This window comes from Trachymyrmex septentrionalis, unplaced genomic scaffold (genome assembly GCF_001594115.1).
Source record: "Trachymyrmex septentrionalis isolate Tsep2-gDNA-1 unplaced genomic scaffold, Tsep1.0 scaffold76, whole genome shotgun sequence".
NCBI classification, from domain to species: Eukaryota; Metazoa; Arthropoda; class Insecta; order Hymenoptera; family Formicidae; genus Trachymyrmex; species Trachymyrmex septentrionalis.
In genome coordinates this window covers 197629-206249 of record NW_017305947.1, presented here as the reverse complement: position 1 = coordinate 206249, position 8621 = coordinate 197629, and positions in this window count along the sequence as shown.

Below are 8621 nucleotides of genomic sequence, written 5' to 3'. Positions count from 1 at the left end.
ATGATCCGCAAGTTTATTTATGATCCTATTATTGTATCATGAATTGCTTATCAGTGGCATTCGTGAAGAAGAAATCATATGGGTCACTTCCCATACAGCACCAATTGTAGCAAAGAACTTTCAGAAAAGTTGTAAAATCATTTCAACCTTTCACATTTTATGTGCAACAATTCTGAAAGAATTCTGCAATGTCATATAAAATGTTACAACAGGAATGTTTCTGAAATCTTTCACACGTAATAAAATTGAAAAGCAACAGCATCGCCGCGCGCCGTTAAATAAATGCGTATTCTCTTATTTCTTGTAAGCAAAAATAGAATTTAGAGCCCCCTAAAATTGAACTTCAAAATAATAAATAAAATGTATTTTAAAAGTACAGTTTCGTTTAGCATTGTATAAAAATTAATTTAGAAATATATTTATGAGATTTATATAAAGGATCTAATTCTTGAGATTTTAAATTTATTTTAATAAATTTTCAGAAACATTTCTGACATATTTCAGAGAGCCATTTTAATAATCTTTCGGCAATATTTCAAAAAGCTTAAAGATATTTTTCAATAAGATTTTTTTCAGCAAACTTTTTATATAAAGTTTCGAACGCAAGAATTGCTGATATTTTATTATTCCAAAGTTGCCTCAGAACAGAAACATTTTGTACTGTTTTTGGGATGTTTCAAATCATCAGAGAAACTATTTCTGAAATACCTCTGAAAGGTTTCTGTGCTATACGGGTTAATGTGTTCAGAAACAACATTCCTATATGTATCTAACTCAAGTCTAATAAAACCGAATTAGTAATCTATTATCGATTTGTGCTGATTAAAATTCGAACAATTTGCCAATCGATAACGGCGGAAAATTGTAAGCATTTGCAAATTGCATATGGAATTGCAAATTTAACATGATTTGTATGTAAAAGCGCTTGAGCTATTCTATAATAAATCTTACTGAACATTTTATACCACGATCGTTATTATAGATGACCTATACGATTATTGTAAAAATATAGCGCATTTAAATAACTGATATATCAAATAAGACTCACAATCAAGCGTTTAAAAAAACGAATCTTTCTAATCTATCTCATCGGTGTAATTCATTATCAGTTAATCCTATATAGCACAAACTTCCAAGGTACATCCTAAGACGATCAGAAGACATCTCTATGTCTTCTGAACGTCCTAAGATAATTTCCAGGATTTCTCTCGAATAAAGTGTGCTGCATAGGATATCACTTAGAATTTTATTACCTGCCGCTGTGAATACATTCACAAAGATATTTTCCGAGTAATTACGACACACGGTCAACTCGAGGATTACGTAGATGCCACTCAGAGAAAAACGATCGTGTCAGCATGCCGACATGCACGTTGACGAAAAAAAAAAAAAAAAGAAAAAGAACTAATTCCGCAGGCAATCTTGCGTGAAAAACATAAAAATTAAAAAAATTACCTTTCTCTGGCGAGACTTGGTCCCCATCTGTCGGCGGCATGGCAGGTAACACGGAAACACACACACAAAGTAAAAACCAGTTAGATGTGTAATACGTTGCGGGGTAGAAGAAGGAGGGAAAAAGAGAGAGAAAGGAAGAAAGAGAAAAAGAAAAACGGAAAAACCGACAATTAACTGGAAACAATCATTTCGAGGAAGAGATCGAGTAAGAGAGGCGCCAATCACAAGCGATAGAATTGCTCTTCGTTGACAGGTCGGCCGTGTAACTCCAGCGTAAATTGCGGCTGCAAATACTGCGATACATAGGCAACAGTTTCCTGTTCGTAATAGGAACATGTTCCACGAATCGTTTTTCGGTTTTCGAAGCAAGCCAAAGCGTTCGCGATAATCGAATTATTACTTCTTGCGTAACGTCCTCACGCTTCGTAAATCAGCAATTATATCCTAAAATGTTAATTTCCTCTTTGGGTGCGTTCAAAAACACTACCCGAATGCCTTCGAGTATCATTTTATCCTTTATCCGGGTAGTGTTTTCAAACGTAGTTTTCGTCATGGCTTGTACATGGTGATTTGAGAAATATGCGATTATGTAGTTTGTCAAATGTGGTTAAAAAATAAAAGAGAAAGTACATATATACACTTATGAATTCAGATACAAGGAAATATGGAGTACCTTCCGCCTATCATATTTTTTCTATTTAAATAGAGTTTCCTTATTTCGAAAGTGATAACTCAAACAATTTTCTCAAAGAAAAAAAAAATTATATTTTTCAATTCCGTCGTTTTCGTTTCATATCCCTTAAAAAACTACCCTTTTTTGTTATAATAATTTTGATAATTTTTTTATAAAGTTCTTTTATAAAGTTAAATTAGCTCACTTTTGATAAAGATAATATTTATATATCCTTTAAGATAATTATTTAATTTATTCATGTTAATAATTCAAAAAATGATATTTTTTTATTTATGTCACCTTTAAAGTAAGGACACGATATAATAAATATATAAATAATTAAATATACGTATTTGCTAATATAATTAATATAATACGTAAATAGAATAAAACGTATAAATGGAATATATCTGGATGTATCAGAAAACCCCTGATTTTCGTCATTTCCGTTAGAAGATGCTAAATATATACAAAAGCAATTAATAACAGCTGTGTTTGAAAATAAATACTTGCAGTGAATTTGAATTACAATCCTATCCCTTGTATGGAATTTCCCGTTATTTCCTGGGCGTGTGTAAAAATACGTATACGCTATACACTATGTAAAAGAAATTGTGATTGTGCGGAGGTACTCCTTATTTCCGACACACTGATTTGTTACGCGGCTACATTATCACATTCCTTATAAAAAGTTACGAGAACTGCGAGGTCGGTGCTTATGATATGCAACATTTACATATGCAATTCACGTTCGAGAACGGGATATGTGTTAAATACCTGGAACGATGTTAGCAACCCTTTCAGATAAGAGATTAAAAGATAGGAAAGACAAGAGGAATAAAAAAAGGAGAGAGATAGAAAGAGAGAGAAGGGAAAAACTGGGCACCCGTTACACGTGAATGCATAACTATAACGAAGGGTTAGGGTCATTGTGCGCGCCAAGCTAACCAGAGGGATAGGAATAGAGATATATATTTATATATATGTATATAGTGTGAGGAAAAAAGCAAGATTGCTGAGCTTGCTTTTATCGTGGACGTGATTACCGGCTCTTTGACTCACGTTTTCAACACACAGATTCATACCAAACGTTGCAGGTACCTACAACGTTATCATATTTACAATAAATAATTATTTTACGAGCAATGCAATTAATGTAATTAATTAATGTTTCCTAAAAATAGCAGTATTACACATTATAATCTTTTTTATGTAGGGGTAAAAAAATATGAAAAAATTAACAATTTTACTAAAAATCTGAAATTTAGCAAGATACAGATCGGAAAATAATTTCGAAGTTGAAATCATGAAAATAATGTAAAACGCTCAAGTTGGTTGCTTGAATGACAACCAAATTTTTTGCAGCATCGCTCATCATGTTTGAATTTTCTTCATAATTATTGTGATAGTCTAACAAAATTATTTTCACATATTTACCTAAATTTTTAGGCTTCAAGAAAATCAATTAAAGAAAAGTAAAAATCGAGAAACTTTATACATTTGGAATTTCGTGTAAATTTTATACATTTATTGTTAATTATTTTATACATGTATTTTGTTAATTATTTTTTCATTAGCTTTTAGTTTTCTAATTAACCTTCACTTAGCAATGCTTTTTTTTGAAAAAATGATTCCTGTTTGTGATAACTGTTTTGAGCAATGTAATTTCGTGATTCGAGACGTAATTTTATTTTTCACGAAACCACGTCGCGTCATATCGCAACAGAGCATACTATAAACCGAGCGAGTCGCCAACTAATGGCAAAGCTGGAGAACATGATGACGTAACGCTCGCATGTTCGCTATCTCGAATGTGCATCACCTGCGCTCCGAGTTCGATTATCCCCTACAAACCACAGAGACACCCTGAGGATGTTCAATAACCACGTACCAAGAGCTAATCGATCGTGCAACATCCGTCTAACACGAGTGCCATAATCTTCAGATCTTTTGAGCGCAATGTACGAAGCGTGAGATTTAACGATGTCTAGATTACTGATTGCAACTAATGATGTTCAAAATAAATAAACAGCAAATGGAAATTCATTCGCGAAATTGGCCGTCAGCTCAATATAAATTTACATTATCTTCTCGAGCAAAAAAGAAATTTATAAATTTATAATTTTTTAATTTGTAAGTTTTTTTACGTGAATTAATTTGACAAATAATTACGAATTAGTTTAACGATTATCAGGTATGTACGTATTAAATTATTTTATATAAACACGTTTATATGTATAAACACAAATTTTACACGATACTGTAAATAATGATATATATTTAGTTTGTTGAAATTACTGATATAGTCTATATAAAGAGGAAGTCAAAGGATATTAAGTGTTTATTAATAATTTATAATCTTCGCGGTGTTTATTATACGCGTATAAAATACAGGATTATAACATAATAATATTCTCTCATTTTCTTCTTTGTGCATATATTTTTCATGCTAATAATGATTTTGTGAAAACAAAAATAAATTTTAAATAACCTTAATATTTTTACTAGGTTTTTAAATTATTTTGATGTGATCATCAATTTAGTTGCGTTTACTAGCAATAAAACATAGTGTATATTTTTTATTCAAATAAATGTAATGTTTCTTTAAACGTTTCTTAAACCTAACTATTTTAAACTCCTCCGACTTATTAATTTTATTTAAAAAGAGGAATATATTTATAACAGGTAATGGCTGCTGCTGCTAATATATGTTCAAACGTTAAAGAGGCAGACTCTAAAATATTATCCGCAGTTACTAAGCGATTATCGTTAAAAGTTTAAACATCCAGGTAATTAAAGTGCAGAAAAATGAGTCAGAAATCTGGGACGTTAAGAGGACGAACTATGTAGATACGTTTACGTTCAATATGTCGGTACTCGGTATCCTTCAATTATCGGAAACGATGAACGCAAGAAACGAGGACATCGTAGGTGGATGATAATTAATTAACCGCTTCCTCTCGTTACCGGCGGTTCTTGACCGCGCAGTGCCCGCTAAAGTAATAAGTTGCGGGTATCGCATAATATTTCCAGTTAACATGTGATGGTTCAAGAATTTTTTTTAAATTGGTCGCATAAGATATCGAATATTAAAATAGGTTATATAAAGACGCATATAATATGTCCGCTATTTTCATTAAATACGTATACTGTTGTAACATTTAGACTAGATTGTTCCACGTTTCGGTAAACTTCAACTCACTGCCTTACTCTCTTACTCTCTCATGCTCTTTTTATTCTTTTCATTTAGAAAGTAAATTATCACCTAGTTTATCCGAAGATAGAATAATCAGCTCTTAATCGTATAAGTTAAATATGATTAACATATGATATAAATAATTCCATTAAACACCGCATGTGCGCGAATTATAATATATTTCATCAATAATATTTCCAATAATTAATATACGAGAATATTGCACGCAAATGATACTGTAATCTTTTATCTATTATTAGGTTTAATGGTATTACGATGCATATTATGCGTCTCATGGAAGTTTTGTAATAACGTCGTGAGAGCTTAATTACATCATAAGTTTGCACGTTCATCAATTATGAAAAGTTTAATTATGCATAATAGCGATTCGCGGAGTACATTACGAGATAAAAATATTTGTGTGTTTTGAAATATTGTGCACGCAGAAATCTCTTTATGCAGAAAGAATAATTTTATTAAAGTTAAGAAAGAGAGTACAACTTTTTTCGCGAGCATTCGGGGATTGTTTCATTTTCTTATGTATTTTTTCTCATGGAAATCGCGTTATCATAATAACGACGTAATACTTAAGGAAAAATTGCTACATTGAATTGAGATTAATAAAATCCTCATTCACATCGTTACGAAATCACTGTCAGTTATGCTTCAATCATTTAAAAACTATTCAGAGTTAAAGCAACAACTACGAATTAGTTAATGATTGGAGCATAACTGACAGTGATTTCGTATAACAATGTAAATAAAAATTTTATTCTTTATTTCAATACCAATTTTTTCATGAATGTAGTGTTATTATAATTTTTTGTTTCCATATAGAAAACTACATAGGAAAATGCAGAAATAAAATAATCCTTGAACGATCGCAACAAGCGAAAGTTGTACCTTCTTTTAGCGCTAAATACAAATCTGGAAATAATTTGATTAAACCATTAAAATAATTATATATAGGAAACTCAAACTGCGATGCTGCAGAAAAACTTTGACATTCTAGCAATTAGTTCCAATGTCTTACATAATTATTTTGATAGTCCAACATCGCAACGTTATTTTCAGATCCGTATTTAAATATTTCAGCAAAATTATTCTTTTCATGCAGGAGAAGAATTCGGTTTACCCTGCTATACGAGAAGCAGAATCAATTCCGCTCCGTTTTATAGTGCATTCTTCAGTTTACGCTTGATCGCGCAAAAACGCGAACGTTGTATAACTTATAAGACGGATGTTCCTAAAGCAAACAGTGTATGTACTTTTCTCTGACGGACCGAGAAAAGGGAGGAAGTTCGGGGTGAAAAGAGTCCGGGATAAAGAGCAAAATGTGTATGCATTCACGTGCGCCATAAATAAAACGGTGACCCTCAGTACGATCGAGTAGACTGGTGCGGTTGTCTTGAATGAAACATTCTCAAAATGAAAAATGTGTGTTCCACTACGATCTCTTCCCGATGGGAAAACGATTTTCTCCCTCGTTGCACAAACGATGTACGTTTCCGTACATACGTTTCGGATAACTGAACGTTTGCCATAACCATGGAAAACTACGGGGAATAACCCGCGTTTATCGAGATTATCAAAATGCCTGAGCGCAAATAATACGCCGGTGAGAATTTTATTTGCGAATAAAAATGCGACTTTATTTTGTCAAACGAAATAAGCAAGGTTTTCATTTTTAATCCGGTGTATTGTTCTTGTAAAAATGCAAACTCATGCAGAACACTCGGACATGTTGCACACGTGAAAGAGCCTAAATTACACCGGCACGTAGAGAGACGCCAGCAAAACTGGAGTGCCGTTGATAACGTCCATGCATTCGAGAATCATTTTTACGCGTCTGATTTGTCGGAAATACGAGAGGCGTAGATGACGATAAAAACGTTTTTTTTTTCAAATTATCTTTCAAATTTTTCATGACATTGTGTAAAAAAATCAAATTAAACTCTACACAAGCAGAGTGCTTGGAATAATAAATAAAATTTTACATACATATTTTAATATTTATTGCAAAATTTTAAGTTTTATTTGATCTACGAGTAAGAGTTACGGTTCTCTTTTTAATTTCATATTTCTCTCTCTCTCTCTCTAAAAATGTTTAATTATTGTGTTCATTTTATTTATGCAATTTATGACATTAAAGAACCATTCCATGTAACAAGGTAAACGTTCAGTCACTTATTTAAAAAAGTCAATTATTTCAAACATCGACACAGAAAAAGAGAGAAAGGAAAACCTTATTGAAGGAAACTTCGATATGATACATAAAGATAAATAGAGAAATGTTATCTTATATGATATAAAACCTCTTATACACACATTATAGAGAGATTTTGTGATCAATACGTAGATAATATATAAATATATCTGTATGACGGGTAATAATTAACATTACGTGTAAAAATTGAACAAACAAATGAATTATTCATAAAATATGGAAATGTATCAAAAGCATAGAAAACAGAAACTAGAAACTCGCGTCGAAATCACGCGAAATAAAAGATACATACCATAATTGAAGAGAAGGTAAAAAAAGCTAAAAAGGATTCTGTTTAGAAGATTCTGCTGTTATAGTTTGTGCTCAGAGGAAAATAGTGGAGCAACGATAAAAGCGCGAACTATGTAATGTTTATATGTGCAGTGAAAGAAATGTTTGATGGAATTAATTGGAATTCTGATTGAAAATGGAACCAGAAGATTTTAATTATCAATATAATCAAAATCTTCCGGGTTATCAATTCCACGTGAAATGTGTTTTTAACACAAATTTTCCAACTGTGTACAAAACTTGTACAATTGTCATCTTTATAGTTTTTATCATCGCTATACTGAAAGAAAAGATTGGCTGAATATGGCATAGCATTTTTTTAATTGGCTGCTGCTGCCCCAATTAAAAATGCCATACCATATTTTATCATCTAATTTGCTGCAGCAGCCAATCTTTTCTTTGTATGTCTATTTATCTGAGTGTAAAGACTCCCGTTATATATACTTCAAGTTAAATAGAAATATCGTCAATGTTGCGACAATAGGGTAAGTAAGCGTTAATGAAAGGCGAAGGACAATGGAAATGGGAGGAGAAATCGAAATTTGAGAGAGATCATCGCAAACAATAAGAATTATGTATGTATTTACATGTTGCGCGAGTAAAGATTCACCTCGAGATCCATGGTAGTGTGCCGTGAGGGCGGAGTGCCGTACTGGCCGTGTGGTGGCGGCAAATGATGCGGATGAAGGGGGTGCAGCTGCTGCGCCGCGTTGAATTGTTGATGATGAAGAGAGGGTTGA